The sequence below is a fragment of the Canis lupus genome, chromosome 5, assembly GCF_011100685.1.
Source record: "Canis lupus familiaris isolate Mischka breed German Shepherd chromosome 5, alternate assembly UU_Cfam_GSD_1.0, whole genome shotgun sequence".
Lineage (NCBI taxonomy): Eukaryota > Metazoa > Chordata > Mammalia > Carnivora > Canidae > Canis > Canis lupus.
In genome coordinates, this window is record NC_049226.1 from 53,219,313 (window position 1) to 53,238,731 (window position 19,419).

General features: G+C 35.1%; 1 protein-coding gene across 3 annotated transcripts in view; it reads right to left on the reverse strand.

The window, feature by feature from the left end:
* The window catches only part of PRKAA2 (protein kinase AMP-activated catalytic subunit alpha 2), a 67,510-nt gene that overhangs the window by 47,307 nt on the left and 784 nt on the right, over window positions 1–19,419 (reverse strand). The window lies entirely within an intron of this gene.

The following is a 19,419-nucleotide window of genomic DNA, read 5'->3' on the forward strand; positions in this document are numbered from 1 at the left end:
GTACATAACCTTTCAACTCTGGCTTCTTATGCTTAATGCTTTTGAGATTTGCCCACTTTTGTGGATTTTTTCTTTTTGCATTTATCAGCAGTTTATTCTATTTTATTGCTGAGTAACGTTCCATTGTATGTGTATCACACAATGTGTTTATCCATTCACCAGCTGATAGTTTCCAGCTTTTGGAGATTATGAGTAAGTCTGCTATTTGTGTCTGTAGTGAGGGTGGGTAGGTGAGGCCAATGTGTCTTCATTTCTTTTGAGTAGATTTCTAAGTATTGGATTGCTGGGTTGTATGGTAAATTTATATTTAAACTACCAAACTGTTTCCCAGCATTGTGTACCATTTGTATTCTCACCAGTGGTATATATGAGTTCTAGTTCGTTTTTTCCCAGCACTTGGTTTGTCAGCCTTTTTTTTTTTAATTTTAGCCATTTCACTAGGTGTGTGATAGCTCCTAATTTGTATTTCCCTGATGATTCATGCTGTTGAACATCTTTTCATGTGTTTATCAGACACCCATCTCTTAAGTGTCTATTCAAATCTTTTGCCAATTTTTTAAAGTTTTTTAGTTCCAGTTAGTTAACATACAGGGGTAATATTAGTTTCAGGTGTACAATATGGTGATTCAACACTTCCATACATCACCTAACGCGCATGATGACAAGTGCACTCCTTAATCTCCATCACCTACCTCCCCTATGGTAGCCACCAGTTCGTTCTCTATAACTAAGAGTCTATTTTTTGGTTTGCCTCTCTGGGGTTTTTTTACCTTTGCTTACTTGTTTCTTAAATTCCACATATGAGTGAAATAATATACTGAACATACCTTTTTCACAGGCTGTGTAACACTAACACTTGATTCTCAATTAATCTCTCAATAGTAGATAGGAGGGGGCTGAAGGTCAGGTCTCCTGTAGTCTTTGCCTATTTCAAGGGACAAAGCTACTGGCAATAACTACCAAGCCTGGAAAATGGGACACAGAGAAGTTAAAAATTTGCCCACAGTCGTTCAGCTATGAAGCGGTAAGGCCTGGATTTAAAGCCAGGAGCATGTACTGTCCAATATTCAAACAGAAGAAGCTCAGCCATTTGTCAGGATTACCATTAGATAGATTCCTGCATTAAGTTACAGATTGGACTACATCAAGCCTAATTCCCCTTCCAACTATAAGATTTTTCTAATTATATCCCTAAAAATCATTCCACACTGAAGGATATAAGTCTTTTAAACCAGTCTAGTTTCCTGATGATTTCAGTTGTCATTTTCTAGATGTTTTCCAGCTCTAATACATTTTTCTGTATGCACAACATGCAGGACTTCATGTAACTGTGTTAGGTACTACATTATTCCATATTAATTCATAGTAACTACTTCCTCATTCAATTTTATTATTAGTATATCTAGTAAAACAAAAGGAACAATTATGAAACAAAGTATTATTTTAGACCTGAATTATGATCTATTTCTCTGCTAAGCTCAAATAAAAGCAAAGGTTTGTCAATTGTCCCTCTGCTGTAAAGGTCACGGACATACTATATAATAATTTGAACTATACCAGTAAAGTTTCAGTCTGCAAAAAAAATTAATTTTATACACTTCACAGCACAAACAGCTACATGTGATATTTCCTATGCTTTTACAAAGCCCCTGACCTAATGTACTAAATTTGTTTGTAAGTTTCTTTTTTGGCACTTGAAAAGTATTAGCCTAAACAAGTAATATCAAATCTATCACCATATTACTGAATATAACTGAAGAAGTTTCCTAAAACTTTCAGGGTACATTTGCAATGACCTGACTTAAAATTTAGGCTACAAAAATGTACATTAAATTCATCAGGAGGGTCTTCAAGTGAAAGCACAGGAGAGACTACAAAAGAGATGGGCATTATCCTTCAACGTGACTACAGGATTTAATTGCAACCCAGATCTTTCTCAGAAGCATGCACAAACTTCAAATAGCAAGCTCCTATGTAATTTCTAGTGGGGGTTATTTGAGGATAGTTCATGATTCTTTCCCACTAATCTGAGGACAACCAGCAGCTGTAGGTCTATGTATATGCACACATGCTAAACATTTTTAAATACATTACTTCATTTTAACTTTATAACAACTGTGAGAGGAAATTTTATAGGAAACTGAGGCTTATAAACATTAAAAATGACTACAAATGGAAAAAATCAGTATTTAAATCCAAGACTGTCTGATTCTAAAACCTATGTTCTTAATAATTATATACTGATTACAAAGTACAGTGCATCCCAGATTTCACTCAATGTCTAAAATAATACTATTATATTAAAAATACTACAGTATCTAAACACTGTATGCAAAAATGACTTGGGTTTGGGTGCAGTGGGACCCAGAATTCCAAAATGAGATGGTAGGGACATAACTCTTCTAGTTATAGTGGAATATTTTACTACCCTAGCTATAAGGCTCCTTTCATGGATCTAACAATTTTAGGGCAAGACCTTGAAACTGGCCTTAGTAAGGAGCGGGGCGGGGGGGGGGGGGGGGGGGGTTGGGGATATACTATGAAATATTCAAGAGCAAGAAAGATTAGTCTTCTATACATCCTCCGGGTACAGATACTGCAAGCTGATTGAAATAAAAAGCAAAGGGAAGATTCAACAATTTTTTATAATGGTGTTGGACAGAAGTTCTGAGACACAGGTCAAATTATGGTAGCACCAAAATGAAGGTTCTACTGATACTAGGAAGCTGAAACCTATCCTAGTATGTTTTTTAAGATTTTATTTATTCATGAGAGATAAAGAGAGGCAGAGACATGGGCAGAGGGACAAACAGGCTCCCCACAGGGAGCCTGACGCGGGACTCCATCCCAGGACCCCGGGATCACGACCTGAGCCAAAGGCAGATGCTAACAACTAAGGCATCAGGCATTCCTGTTCTGTACTCAGTTGGAAAATTGGGATGAGGAGGTAATCTGAATGACTAATATAATAGTAGAGGCTTTGTTTAGTTTCATAGATATATATACAGTATTTCCGTAATACATATTTAGGCATCTGCCTACCTTTCTAATATCATCTTTCACCATTCCTTCACCTCAAATGGTATACTTTAGTCATTTACAACCATTTTGATTTCACCATCAGGGCTCTGCTTTCCATTTCCAAGGCTAACATATATCTAGCTCATGATAAGCATTCAGTAAATTTCAGTGGAATTTTATTGAGTATAATAAACAAATTCAGTTAAACATGTGACCCAACTATGTCCCCAATCGCCCATCTCCAATGTTTCACCTGTCCAAGTTTCATTTGTCTTTTGAAGTTTACCTCAAGTACCATTCCAGTAAGCATTCCCTAAGCAACACCTCTATCCACCCCTCCTGCCAACAACTCAACTGTCTGTATTAAATGACCCTCCAATGTACAATCACAGCTCCTCTCCATGATGGCACTTAACATCAAGTGCTGTAATTACCTATTTTTTGTTGTTATTGATCTCCCTCATTCAGTAACTATTTTCTGTATGGACGGAATGCATGACTGACATTAATATTTAGTTGTTTGAACATACAATTTAAGTTTCATACACTACTCGTATTGCAGCTTTAGAATTTGAGAGGGGAATTCAAATTGGGTGTACTAATCTCTTATATCTGAGAAAAACAAGTATCTGTCAGAGAAAAAGTATTATCTGTACATTCTCAGTCCCAAGGAATCCTTTGTGGTATTATAATCCAGGAGCTCCTAAAAGTGGAGAAGTATTGATAGAAGAAGGAATAACCATCAGCACCAGGACTGCAATTTACTTAAAGCCTAGGCATTTCAGAAGAAATCAAATGTCTTCCAGGAAAATAAATTTGGAAAAGAAGAGACGTAGCTGGTCAATAAACACATGAAAAGATGCTCAGTAGTTTTAGTCACCAGAGAAATGTAAATTAAAACCACAACATATGATACATGCCCACCCAGCAACAATTAAAGAGACAGCCCCAAGCATTGGTGAAAACACAGACTAACTGCAAGTTTTCTATTGCTGGTGGAAATATAAATTAGTGCAAACACTTGGAAAAAGTGTAAACTGGTGCAGAAACATGTAATGACTACCAAAACTGAACATGTATACTCTGGCTCAGTGATCCACTCCTAAGTACATAACCAACAGAAATGTTTAAAGAGTTCTCAAGGCTTTGAGATGTTTATAAAAAGTTCTCTATTCTGCTGGTCCATGGACTTACACTTTCAGTAGCAAAGATCTAAGAAATGGAAGGAAAAGTACAGGGTGCTGTAGGATAGGAACCAGAGTGGTTCTCCAAAAGCAGGATGAAAGCAGACAATTCTGGGGCTCAGGAAGTAGAGCAATTTGGAGAAAGGTGGCTATTGTCAAAAGTATTTCTCAAAGGCATATAATAATAATAATAATATTGATGCTTGTAGCATAGTGGGCACTTTGTATGTATTTGTATGCCTGCATGTGTGTTAAGTTCTTTATACACATTTTCTTATTTAAATGATACAAGGGTTTTTGTGGAGAAAACTGAGGATCACAGAACTTAAGAAACTTACTCAAAATTCATATATAAGAAGTTAATGCTAGAACTGTGATTCAAGTATCTTGCTATCTCCAGAGCTATTCTCAGGGGGGGCGGGGAGGGGGCAGAGTTTGCACCTCTCTCAACACTTGAACTAAAGAAAAATACAACAAAATCCTTTTCTCAAAGACAAACCATATATTCCAAATAAAAATTAATTTTTTAAACCTAGTTATACTCCAGAAAAAAAGAGATTCTTCTCAAATTCAAGTTGTCATAAACCTTTCATATTTAGAAAGCTTATTTCTACATTACTTTGAGCAAATGACTATGTACAAAAGACACATCTGCCTAAACATGTAACAATCATTAGCTGAGAAAAAACATTTGACCAAATTCGTAAACAACAAAAAAGATATTTATCAAGGATATGATTATTCCTGAACAGTAATTTCATACTTACAAATGCAGAATATTATCCTAACCAACTTTATAAAGATCAAAGATTTTTTTTTAATATATATATATTTTTTATTTACTTATGATAGTCGTACAGAGAGAGAGAGAGGCAGAGACACAGGCAGAGGGAGAAGCAGGCTCCATGCACCGGGAGCCTGACGTGGGATTCGATCCCGGGTCTCCAGGATCGCGCCCTGGGCCAAAGGCAGGCGCCAAACTGCTGCGCCACCCAGGGATCCCCGATCAAAGATTTTTAAAGCAGCAATATACTGTGTGTTTACAATATTGTGAAGTTCACAAGTGTAACTCTACAAGACAAATGAAAAAACAAATTTCTAATGTTATGTTAGCGGGAACTTGTTATACTTTCACTCAGATTCAAAATAACTTAAATAAAAATAAATATGTACTCTAGAAAACTATGGCTGAAGATTCAATAAGTAGCCCTAGTAATGACGAAAATCTGAAATGCAAAGTAGAAAAAAACAGTACTTCCAAAATGTTTATGGTTTTGAATATGTATATCTATACAGTAATATATTACGAATAGAAAAAAAAGATATATATAAAAATTTGTGAAGCAGCATTATTCATAAGAGCCAAAATGTAAAAACTACCCACAGGCCCATCAATATCAGAATGGATAATAGGGGTGACCAGGTGGATGAATCGGTTGTGCATCTGACTCTTGACTTCAGGGTTGTGAATTCAAGCCCCGCACTGGGCTCCACACTGGGAGTGTTTAAAAAGAAAAAAAGGATAAATAACGGTAGAGTCTTAAAGTAATACTATACAGTATTGGGAATTAACAAATTAGAACTACATTCTGCAACATGCATCAGACATAACCTCAAGTGAAAGAATCCAGGCACAAATAGACTGTTTCTATTAAGTTTAAAAATAGGTGAAACTAACTCATGGATAGTAGTTACCCTTGGTGGGGGTGGAGGATGGAAACAGTAACTAAAAGTGGGCACAAAGTGGGGGCTTGTGGGACACTGGTCATTTTTCGTCTTTAAGCAGCATGTGTTTATTTTGAATATTGATTGAGCATTTAGGTAACAAAATGTATGCACTTCTTTGCATATGTGGTACAACTTAATTAAAAAGTTAAGAATGTTTGGATAACACTCTATCCACACTTAGGCTATGCCAGGTCCAAGAGACACCATATGTGTCAGCGAGCAGGGCTCTGACAGGCAGCAGTCATCCTTATTATATTGTCACTGTGGAGTCAGGAGAGTCACCTGAAGCACATACATTCTGACCTCTACCATCACCAGACTTCTGCCAAAATAATACAAGGCTCCTTTCTTCTTCACGCATGGTGAAACAAATACAGACTCTGCTTTTCTCCAAATTTCCTTTCCCTGGAAACTCTTTAAAGTTTTCTAAAGGATAGTTCTGAACAGGAAGCAAAAAAGTTTATTCCTTTTTATCTACCATTGATTAAACAAGTACCATTAAGTGCTTTATATACAAATCTTATTTAATTCCCAGAACTCTGTATTATACCCAGTGTATAGATGAAGGAATTAGGAATTAGACAACAGTGAGTGGCAAGAAGGTATATCTGCCTGCAGTGCCCAAGCTCAAAATTCACACTATTTTACCTCCCAACAACCAGCCTCTCTTGATTATAACCGAAGAGTGCTTAGTGCATGTTAATCCATTTATCTCCTGAGCATGAGTTGAGAAATTAGGGCACTGAAAGGATGAACCTAGTAGTGACAGGCTAAGGAAGGAGAGACAAAGGACGAGAATAATCAATGAGAAAAATTGCTGTGTTCTGTCAAAATGCAGGCTGGTGTAGAGCTGTGGCCTTTACTGTGGATTAGACAGACTAAAAGTATTCATCAAAAGCTGCCAAATGTCAAGAAAATAAAACACAGACTAAAATAGTCCCCCCCCCAAAAAAAAACAAACAAAAAAAACAATAAAATAAATAAATAAAACAGTCCCATAAGACAGTATGTAATATGCACTCCATTTTTATTGTGAGAACAAATTCATATCCTTGAAGATTTTTTTCTCCTAGTTGTGTTTACCCTCTGTTGGTCTGAGCATCCATTTGTTCATTTACTCACTTGACAAATATTTTCTGAGTACCTAATGTGTACCAGGGATTCCTCCACATGCTGAAAATATAGGTATAAATGGAACTTACATTCAGGTGGAGAATACAAACAATAAACATATAATGGTAATATGGAGAACAATGAACATAAAGTACAAGCGACAGGGTGGAGGTGGGAAGATGTACTATTTTTTTTTTTAGATGTACTATTTTAAATAGATCAGGAAAGCCTGAGATGTGAACAAAGACTTGTTCTTCAGCTAACTTCTTTGACAATTGATTACATGATATGCTGTATTCAGCTTCGTTTCTAAAACTTATGTTTTTACTGGCTTTACGTTGTAAAAATGTTAAAGTATTTCTTTAAAACTTAATTCAATCAAGAATTTCACAGAAGAGTCAAATTACTTTTTACATAATCATATAAGATGAATCATTTACAGAGAGTCAGAAAAAAACAGTTCCCCGGTACAGAACAGATTTTAAACTGCCGGAGAAAGTATTAACATTCATGTCAGAGAAAAGATTTAAAAAAAACATTCATAGTTGTCCTCACTCCATGTGAATCTTCCAGATTCTTCCAGAAACACTCTCAAAGCTGCTTAAACCATTCCCTCTCTTATGTCTTTCCAATTCTGGTCCTTATGTGTCTATTTTCTTTATGTGTTTCTCTTATTCTACATGCTTTGTCTCATTCACCCTCCTTTCTTTTCCTAACTTCAAACACCTCCCTTTCTATGCCCATCAACCGCCCCTAACTGAACAATTTTTTGTTTAATATATTTACTGAACATAGTTTTCTGTTCCATAAAATTTCTTTTTAGGGTAAAACTGTTGGGGGCACCTGTCTGGCTCAGTCAGTAGGGCCTGCAACTCTTGATCTCAGGGTTTTGAGTTCAAGCCGAACATTGAGAGTACAGCTTACTTCAAAAACAAAGTAAAATTGTGGAATGACTTAGCATTCTCTCCAAAACAAAATGAGAACCTAACTACTTTTTATCTCTAGGGCCTTTCAGTATTATTTCAGTGGTTACCCCAGGGATTACAACATGGATCTCTGACTTTCCAGAATCTAGAATAAATTAGTATCTTTATCGTTTCTGAGACAATCAAGAACTTTAGGACACTTTTGCTCTGCGTTTCCTCTTTTTCTGTTGTTGTATTTTATTCCTACATATATTTTAAATCTCACAAAACATATTATTTTGTATAGTCAGTATCTATTTAGTTACCCACATATTTGCCCTTTGCAATGTTCTTCATTTCCTCTTGCTTCCATTTGGGAAAGCATCATTTTCTTTCTGCCTGAAAGAATCCCCTTTGGTGTTCCCTTTACTGTAGGTCTGTGATGACAAATTCTCTCAAACTATGCTTATCTGAAACGCATTTTACCTTTACTTTTGAAAGGTAACTTTGTTGGGTACAAAATTATAGGCTGGTGGCTCATCTCTTTCACCTCTCCAAAAATATCATTTTACTATTTCCTTGCTTTGTTGAGAAAATTGGCTTTATTGTTCCTTTGAAAACAATCAAGTAAGTAATCTTAATATCTTCTCCCATTTCTGCATAGACAGATGCAGTCCATTCCAGTATAGGAAAGCCTCAAGCAAAGGGAACCAGTTTTAAGCAATTTTCCAATGAAGTACCTAGGACTGATTTGCCTGTATTTATTGTTTGTGGTTCATAGACCTCTGAACCTGTGGCTTAAATTGCTTACCAGTTTTGTTTGTTTTTTTTGTTTTAAGATTTTATTTATTTATTCATGAGATACACAGAAGGCAGAGACATAGGCAGAGGGAGAAGCAGGCTCCATGGAGGGAGCCCAATGTGGGACTCAATCCTGGGACTCCAGGATCATGTCCTGAGCCAAAGGCAGACGCTCAACCACTGAGCCACCCAGGCATTCCATGCTTGCCAGTTTTGGAAAACTTTCTGCTATTATCTCTTCAAATACTACTTCTGCTTCATTTCCCCTCTCTCTTCCCTCTGAAACTGCATAGTGTCCACTCTCTACAATCATCAGTAGTCTTAGGTTCAGAATAACATTTGTGCTCACAGGACACAATAGGTAGCAATCTAATACCAGTTTTACATAGTTTTTTAGAGGATTTAGGACTAGAAACACAGCATATCAGTATGGCTGAATCAAACACATTTTTGTCAGGCGTTCTTAAAACATCTAATCCCTGCTTCCCAGATCCCACATCACACAGAGTAGGTTATAGGGGATGACACTCATATGGATGGATACAACCTATTCCGGCATTTGTAGGTCTCAAATAGAAACCTTATCAAATAAGTAACTATCCATTCACGCAGCTTCTAAGCCTCCCACAAGGGGTGCATTAAGTTAGAAAAGACATCATAAAGGGAAGTTGGAATAGCTTTTTCTGTGTAAGTTTTATGCTGCTGGAACAATGAAGTAATAATATAGTTCCTTGGAGTATTTCATGTCCCTTCAGAGACCTCCTAATCCAGATGCAATTCAACAATCACAGGTCATTTTCAAAATAATGACTGGAGTGTGATAACAGAACTGAGAAATCACATTATCTTGGTATACGTTGAGAAACTATATTAAGTGAAGGTAAACCTGACATTATCTTTCCACAGGGGGAAAAAAAATCTTAAGCCTACAAAGAACTTTCTCTCTACAGGTTCCAATAATACATGTTAGACTTTTCACTGTATTTCTATAGGTCTCTTACACTTTCTATCATTTTGTCTACCTATGCTTCAGTCGGGATAGTCCTTCTGACCTATCTTCTAGTTCACCAATTCTCTATTCAACAGAATCTAATCTGCTATTAATACATCCATGGAGTCCTAACTCAATTATTATATATTCCAGTCAGAGAATTCTATTCATTCATTCATTCATTAAGATTCCAGATCTCTGCTAAAATTTTCCACCTTCAACATATTAATCACAATTAAAGCCCATGTCTGGTAACTTTAACATCTGAATCACCCATGAGTATGTTCCTATTATTATCTTGGCCTTGTCTCCTAGAATTAACACTGTAAATGAAAAAAACTGTAGAAGCTCCAGCTGATTTGATTTCCCCCAAGATTATAAAGATAGGAGGCAGATCATCTTAATAAGTATGGAATTAAGCTGATCCTAAAAAGGATTTCAGTTCTCAGAGGGCTGCAACCAGAAACCCAAGTGTTTACCAGCAGCTCTCCTCCTTGATAAGTTATGAACCCCAACTGCTTTCTCCCCAGGACTCAAATTCTGCTGTATCTTTTCTGCCTTTTAGCCATCATTGTCTGTTTGGCTGCTTACATACCCCAATTACAAATTAGCAAGTGACTCAAATAGAAAAGCCAAACAAAATATCAGATTCACTCCAACACATTTTTCTTCTCACTGGGAAGATACTGACCACCCAAGTCCTGGCTGACTTCAAAAAGATTTTTGTATTTTCCCCAGGTTTTCTAATTGTTCTTGACTAGAAGGTTGATTTGATACAAGTCTGAAGTCATAGCAGGTGTGGAAGTTAAACAAATTAGAGAAATTATTTATGCAATAACCAAATATTGAAATTAAAAAAGATTTTATAAATTATTCATGCCAACCTTCCATTCAAAATTGAAATTTTGTGGGGTGCCCAGTGGTGTCAGTTGGTTATGCATCTGCCTTTGGCTCAGGTTATGATCTCCCGGTCCTGGGATCGAGCCCTGCATCAGGTTCCCTGTTCAGCAGGGAGTCTGCTTGTGCTTCTTCCTCTGTCCCACCCACCCTGGTCATACTCACAATGCATGCTCTCTCTCACTTAAATAGATCTTTAAAAAAAAAAAAAATGGAATTTTGTGCTAAGAATCTTGATAACCATGTAGGATCTAAGTAAATATATCAACAACAGAAATCTAATTGATCTGGAGTACAAGTTGCACCATTCTTAAACAAGCTTCTTGATAGAAAGATCCTCATTATTCTGGATTATAATTTACCCCCCTACAATATTCACCCATTAGTCACAGTTGTATCCTTCAAAACAACACTGAATATGGTGACTCCTTTTTCTAGATAATGGTACTTAAGCTACTTAAAAACAACTATCACACTTAAAATACATTTTCTATAGTATTAAAAAATGTTTACCCTATCTCACATGACATTCTTTTGGGGCTTTCCACATTGGTCATTCTCTGAATAAAATATAATTGCCTAAGTCTTTCAAATTGTAGTGCCAAGAAATGAACTCAATATTCAAAATGTAGCTTAATCCAAAGTACAGCAGGAACTATGCTACCTCTAAAACTACCAACTAATATACATCTATTTAAAAAAAAAATATATATATATATATATATACACACACACACACACACACATCTATTTTGGGCAGCCCCAGTGGCTCAGCGGTTTAGCGCCACCTTCGGTCCAGGGTGTGATCCTGGAGACCCAGGGTTGAGTCCTCTGTTGGGCTCCCTGCATGGAGCCTGCTCCTCCCTCTGCCTGTGTCTCTGCCTCTCTCTCTCTCTCTGTGTGTCTCTCATGAATAAATAAATAAAATCTTTACGAAAAAAATATATATATACATCTATTTTCCATCCAATAACAATTTTTACATTTAAAGCATTCAAATATATACCTTCTAACCTTATGGTCTGTTGAAACTCCAACATCTCAGGAACCACTATCAATTGTTCTACTTTTACACACCTATTTTTCATTTTTAACTTAAGTGCTAGATTTGACACTTGTTCCTATTAAATTTCACCTTCTTGGTTTTTGCCTAGCAATCCAAAGGTCAATATAAATTTAAATTCTGCTTCTGTAATTTGTCTATTAATTACTTCATCAAACTTTGTACCATCTCAAATAGGAAATATTACTATCCTCATTAAATAGAGTCAATGTCCAAGATTTCCCTTTAGGGTGACATCTAGTTTCCTTGGGAATAGTTATTCAGCAGCAATAAATCATATATAGCACATTTCTTCATCTTATCCACAAAGCTACCATAAAGACAAAGTCAAATTCTTATTGAAATCAAGTTTGCAGCATACAGTATACCTGTTATATTAAGCTGTGAATTAGTAGAGCACTAAGTACAGCCTGGTGTAAATCTGAATAAAAGGTGGGTTTATCATATATTTGACTTATAATTCAAATGTGAGACAAGACTCCCTTAAGTAAATTCTCGATAAATATTTCCCACTTTGTTTTAAATTAGTAAATCATCTGCAGTAATATTGCCACATTTTTAACACTGGTAAAAATATTTTGCTTTAAATCCAACATGACTAAATACAGTAAATGTTAAATATATATTGGTCTTATTATTTTATTAAGTCTGGGAGAAGTGAATTATGGAATACTCAAACACATTTAAAAAGACAATGAAATTAACTAATATTGGGGTGCCTGGATGGCTCAGTCAGTTAAGTGTCTGCCTTCAGCTCAGGTCATAATCCCAGGCCCCTGCTGAGCAGGGAGCCTACTTCTACCTCTCCTCCTCACTCATGCTATCTCTCTCTCTCTCTCTCTCAAATAATAAAAATCTTTTAAAAAATTAATATCTTGGTATTTATTAAGTAAAATAAGAATTTGGAAAAAAATTTATGGTACATTTAAAATTTTTAATTCCATGATTTTCAATTACAACTGCTAGATAATTAAAACTAATTTCTAATTCAGAGTTGAATGATGTTAAATGAGAACATATGACTCATGTTTTTTAATATAAAATTACATGAATAATATAAAGAAAAAATTCTGAAAAAAGTATTTTAATAATACATTGGCATTCAGAATGTGACATGTTTACTCCAAGAATTGATCATTTTCTTTGACTATATAAGAGATTGTTTTAAAAAAAAAAATCTAAGGGCAGAATTAAAAGGATTACCACTTTAAAAACAAAGGCACCGCCTAAAGAAATATGGTGAAATTTATCAGAGGCAAGGCAAACATGGTTAAACATAAGACAGCACTTAAGTAAGAATACTGTTCCCTTGAAAGGGTGAAAAGTTTCTATTATTAGCAGAGATAAGAGCTGCCTGAAATTCTTTCCTTAATACTCTATACTAAAAATAGAATGGTTCACTGCATTTCAAAATAAACACATCACTTTATATATGATTTCAATCATTTAATAGATAAAAATCCACTCAACCTGATTCAAGGTGCTCTTACATTTGTATCTAATACATGTACTAGGTAAATTGGCTCTCTTATTTATAACATTTTCAATGTTTTAGGAGTCTTGTGCCACCCACTTACTCATTATCTCTTAAAGCATTTGAGATTAAATCTTCTGCTAGATCAAAGTAAATTATCAGCTTAACTTATAAAAACTACTAAAAAAAATAAATAAATAAAATAAAAAAATAAAAACTAACTACTTTCTCTACAAAATATTTTCCCTATCATCAATGAAACTACAGGAGTCTCAGAAGAATAAATGGACAGTGTCACCATTACAAATACTACTAAATGCTTAAAGGAAAACTAACATGGATGACAAGATAAGTGAATATTTACCTATTTTTTGAGAGATCACTGAATTGATTTTGATTAACACTAACCTTCTAGTACTTGACAAGAAATATAACTTCATTATTTGGAACAACTGTTTAACACTCACTTCTAATTTGCATAATTTTAAAAGTAAAATCAATTCAGTTAGTAACTTACATGAACATTCACTATGATTTCCTTTTTATTTTATTCATTTTTCTCATTTGTGAGGGAAAATTACATGACTTATCCAAAAAGAACTACTGCATTAAAAAAAATAATAATAACATCACATAACACAAGTTAGTCACTTAGAACTTTCTTCAATGCAGGCATCCAGAAAGCAGAGGTAAATTATTACAGCTCTGTCTCAATGTCTCTATCAGAACTGAAGGCATTTCTAAACAGAGCAAACAATTGTTAACACTTCATACACTGTGCAGAACTGACTCACAATAGCCATGCAACTAGTCATCTCCATAATACTGACACTTATCTATATGTCAGTTTAATCATTCTTTAAGCCATTTTATGTACCTCAACTAATCCTCAGAAAAATTCTAGAAGGTAGGTAGACCAAGTGTTGTTATTTCTATTTTACAAAGGAGGAAACAGAGGTTCAGAGAAGTTTAATAGTTTTCCCAAGGCCCTATAACTAGTAGTGGAATGGAATTAAAATCCAGAGCTAATGTCTTCCTACACCAAATATTCCTTCTAGGACATCAAATCATTTTTGTAAATTCTCTTTACTCTGCTTACTAAAGGTTACTGATAATCTTTAGTCAGGGGTATTTTCATAGTAAGAAAAAAAGAATTACCTTGTTATTTCCAAGAAATTTGGGTTAAAATTGTCAGAATTTAGCACATTCATCCATATTAGAAAATAGATTAAGGCGTAAAAGTTAGGAATATGAAGATATAAATTTTATATCCCACATATGGATTTTCCAGAAAAAAAACTTTTATTCTACCTAAATGTGGACTAAGACATTGAAATCTTTTTTTTCAGTTATTGATAAATACCTACAAACATGTAAAATGACATCCTTATAGATTTGAAAGTCAACACACTACACATTTTGACTTTGCATTGCATATAATACACACTTTGGAGTCAGAAAATCCTGATTATGACTTCCAATTCTACCACTGTGACCTTGGACAAGTCATTCAGGGTATAGGATTCTCAATTTCTTCATTTGTAAAATGGAGATAATACCAAACTCAAGGTTACTCTGAAGAATAGATAAAGCAAGTGTATTACATAGTATTTAAAAGATTATAAAAACTGAGTCAATTGTAGCTTTTATTACTAAAGTGTTACAAATTTGTTTCCTTTTATTCTCTATGACATCTACATTTCAGCTCTGATCTTCAGTAACCCAGATTTCCATTAATCTAGAAGGAACAATTAAAAATATCCATTTGGGGGAATTAAATCTTTTTAGAAGTCAGTTTAATGATAAAGTCATAAAGGACCTGGCACATTATATGTTCTAGTGCCCTTCTTTAGGAGATAAAACAAGGTTCAGGGCCATGACACTACAACATGGAAGTCATAAAAAAACAAAACAAAACAAAACAAAAAAACAATCCAGCAAGGGCCCAATATGCCACAGATACAACATTCAGGTCCACCAACTAGGTAGTTGTCCAAAATTCAATTTATCATTTGGAACTTGTTATTTACATTTCAAAAAAAATAACACTGCTTGTTTTTTTAAAAAAAAAAATGTAATAAAAATTTCATCTGTTTATCCTTCCTATTATCTCAGAGGTAAGTGGAGAATTAATAGAATATATACTTAATTTCTTGAAACCCAATTCTATGGGTCATTCAAATAACTATTTGAAAAACAGAGAAGGTAATTCCTTTATGAGACTTTGCTGGCTAGAAAGAGGCTAGTGTGATTGCAAAGTATCCCTTGGTTTATAATTCTGACAAAGAGTATTTCATAAAGCAAATCTATCAATACTCATCTTGAAGCAGGTTTCTTTTTAAATAATTCGCATTATATTACATGTTTTTCTTGAACCAGTCTTTGTATAACATAAGCAACAAATTGATTCTTCTAGCATTTTTATCACCTTTACTATATAGATAAGAACTAAACAAGTCTAATTACGAGAGCTCTTAAACAACAGTTCTATCCTACTCTGAAAAGAGTATGAACTAAATCGATGTGGAGAAAAAATTTAAGCAGATAAAAAGCATTACTTTTAAAATTCTGTAAGCCCACATAATTTGTACCCATAGCACTCCTCTAGTAATCTAACAACAGAACAATGGAGAAAATCAGTTTAGAACATATTAAATAAATCTTTCATTATTTAATAGCAAACCGAGGGTTTCTACATACTTTTAAAAAATAACTTGAGGGGCATCTGGGTGGCTCAGTCAGTTAAGTGTCTGCTTTCAGCTTAGGTCATAATCCCCGGGGCCTGGGATAGAGTCCTGTGTTCAACTCCCTGATCAAAGGTGAGCCTGCTTCTCCCTCTCCCTCTGCCACTACCCTCTGCTTGTGTTCTCTATCAAATAAATAAAATCCTTTTAAAAAGTAAAAATAACTTGAAACAAATGCTATCAAATGAAAGTTATGTCATTCTGAATTTTCATTTATTATACCTAACTTTGGCCTATGAATTGTTATATCAACAAGTTAAATTTTCAAAAATCTATAATTAGCCTAACAAGAGAAAACACAAAAAAAAATGCTACTTACTTCTCCATGTTTTTATAGCTAGGTAAAATTAAATCATATTACTATGTTTTTTAGTAGAAATTAACTTTACTAAGTCTAAATCTATATTGCAATTACAAATGCATGTGTTTTCAACACATTCATTTCAACTGTGCTGGGACAATTAGACATTCATTCAAAAAGCTGATTTTAGGATCTCATACAATACTCAAATATTAACTCAAAATGAGTCATACCCTTAAATGTAAGGGCTAAATAAAATTTAGAGGACATTAAAAAAAAATTTAGAAGACATTTAGAAGACAACGTTAAGAGAAAATCCTTGAAACCTAAAGCAAAGATTTCTGGGAAATAACACCAAAAGCAAGGTCCATAAAAAAGAAATCAATAAATTGGACCTCATGAAAATTCAAAACTTTAATACTTGAAAAGATACTATTAAGAAAATGAAAAGCCACACAGATTAGGAGATAATGTCATTATATGTGCTGCTGAAGCGAGCACAATTGGGAGAAAATATTTACAAACAACATCTAATAAGGGACTCAATTCCAGAATTTACAAAGAACTATTTTAATTCAGTTCATAAGATGAAAAAAGATATGAACAGACATCTCCCCCAAGAAGATAGATGAATGGCTAATAAATACCTGAAGATGTCTAGTATCATTAATCATTAGGAAATGCAAATAAAGCCACAATGTGACATTATTTCACACCCGTTAGAATACCTTTAAAACAGATTACAACAAATGGTGAGAATGCAGAGAAAGGAGAACCCTCATCCACTGCTGGTTGGCTACTTTTGAAAAATAGTCTGCAGTTTCTCAAAAACCTAAACATGAAATTATAATATGACGTAGTAATTCTTCTCCTATGTGCTGACCAAGATACATGAAAACATGTGCCCAAACACTTGGATGCAAATACTTGTGGTAGCATTACTTTTAACAGCCCCAAACTGAAAACAACTGGTGAATGTATAGACAAAAGGCAGCATATCCATGCAATGGAGTATTATTCAGCAATAAAAAGGAATGAACAATTGACAAATGCTACCTCATCCATAAATCTAAAAACATTGCTAAAGTAGTAAATATGAAAGACTTCATACTGAATGAGCCCATTTATCAGAAGTGTCCAGAGAACACAAGTTTATACAGACAGAAAACAGATTAAGGGTTTCCTGAAGCTGGCGGTGGGAACAAAGATGAACTATAAATGAGCATGAAGGATCTTACTGTGGTGATAAAATTGTGTTGTTGTTTTTTTTTTTTTTGAAGATTTTATGTATTTATTCATGAGAGACACAGAGAGAGAGAGGCAGAGACACAGGGAGAGGGAGAAGCAGGCTCCATGTAGGGAGCCCGATGTGGGACTTGATCCCAGGGCCCCAGGATCACACCCTGGGCTGAAGGCGGTGCCTAAACCCCTGAGCCATCCAGGCTGCCCAAAATGTCTTAAAGTTGATGTTGGTTGCATCTATGATGATGGTTGCATCATTCAGTAAAGTCACTAAAAATCATTGCATTGTACAGTTGGAATGGATGAATGATCGATAAAGGTATATATTTTTTAAAATATATGCTTTTTAAAATACATGTACTTTTGTTTCTTGTCCCCTGAAGAATTAAATAACTGAACTGTAGCAACTCCCATCATTTTTACTGAACAATGGTACTAATTCTAATCCTGGATGGGAAATCACCGCATAACTTTAGAGAGGCTCTAACATAGTGTTCAAAACAGCCCTCTGATTGGCTGCTCATTAGACTGGGTCTTCCAAGAAAAGGAGTTCTCATAAACAAATGTAGCTTCCATTGGTTTATATTTTAAGAAGCCAGTGCCTGGAAACAGCACAAGAGTATATACAAAAGAGATTTACGCTGTTCTTTGACAATGGGCCAACTGATCTGATGGGTGTTTTAGTCTACATTCAGATTACAGTACGTGAATTCAAAAACACAAACATTTCAACACAGTTTGAAAAGGATGTAGGGTAAGTTATATAACTTTGAGAGTGTATATGCCCAGATGGCAAAGAATGTTTTGCTTGAGTAACTGTAAAATGTCATACCACAGTAGTCCTCATAATAATATTTAATGATAAGTGACCGTTCAGGCATTAACCTAATGCCTGGATCTTCCTATATTCATTGTCAACATATTCTCTTAGCTATCCACTCCATTTACGAAGTCTTTCATACATACCACAGGACTTTATGGCCCACACAGGACTTCAAAATTCCTATCACCGTTTCAGGTCTTTACACAAATACCACCCTGTCTGTCAAACCTTGCCTGACCACCTTACTGAAAATCGTTAACTTCACAGAAACGCATTCTCCCTTCCCGCATTCATTTTTCTCAGTAGCATTAAACATACTTCGTGTTTTACATATACATTCTGCTTATGTTTTGCGTTCCCCTACTGGAATACACGCTCCACAGATGGAAAGATTTTAATGTGGTTTTGTTCCTTACTGTGTCCCCATTGCCTAGAACAGTACCTAGCACTATGTAGGTGCTCAGTAAATTTGTTTTCCGAATAGAAGAGAATCAGATACGTGGAAGCAAATAGGAGCTGACCTTTGCCACAGGAATGAACCAGGTCCTTCTACTTGTTTAACAGCCCAGAAGTTGAGAGGTTAAAACATGAATTTTACAAAGAAAGAGAGGCCTGGAAGTAAAATCTCCAGCCTGCCTAGCCTACTCAACATTTTTACAACAAAAAGTAAAAAAAATAAAAAAGGGGGGGGGGGGGCAGCCCTGGTGGCTCAGCGGTTTGGCGCCTGCCTTTGGCCCAGGGCGCGATCCTGGAGACCCGGGGTCGAGTCCCACGTCGGGCTCCGGGTTCATGGAGCCTGTTTCTCCCTCTGCCTGTGTCTCTGCCTCTCTCTCTCTCTCTCTCTCTGTGTCTCATGAATAAATACATAAAATCTTTTAAAAAATAAAAATAAATAAAAATTAGAAAGGGGGAAGCTAATGTTTGACTTGTAATTCTGGATTTAGAGCCGTCAAACGTAAAGCATTAATAAGCTGCCTCTAGTTCAGGAGAGAGGGCAGATTAATTAAATCCCGTGTGATTTATTAACAGCCATAGATTAAAAAAAAAAAAAAAAAAGGAAAGTTCAATACCTCGCTAGTAAGAAGTTAAAAATACTCAGACGCAACCTGTTTTTTCCTACCCCCCAAATGGG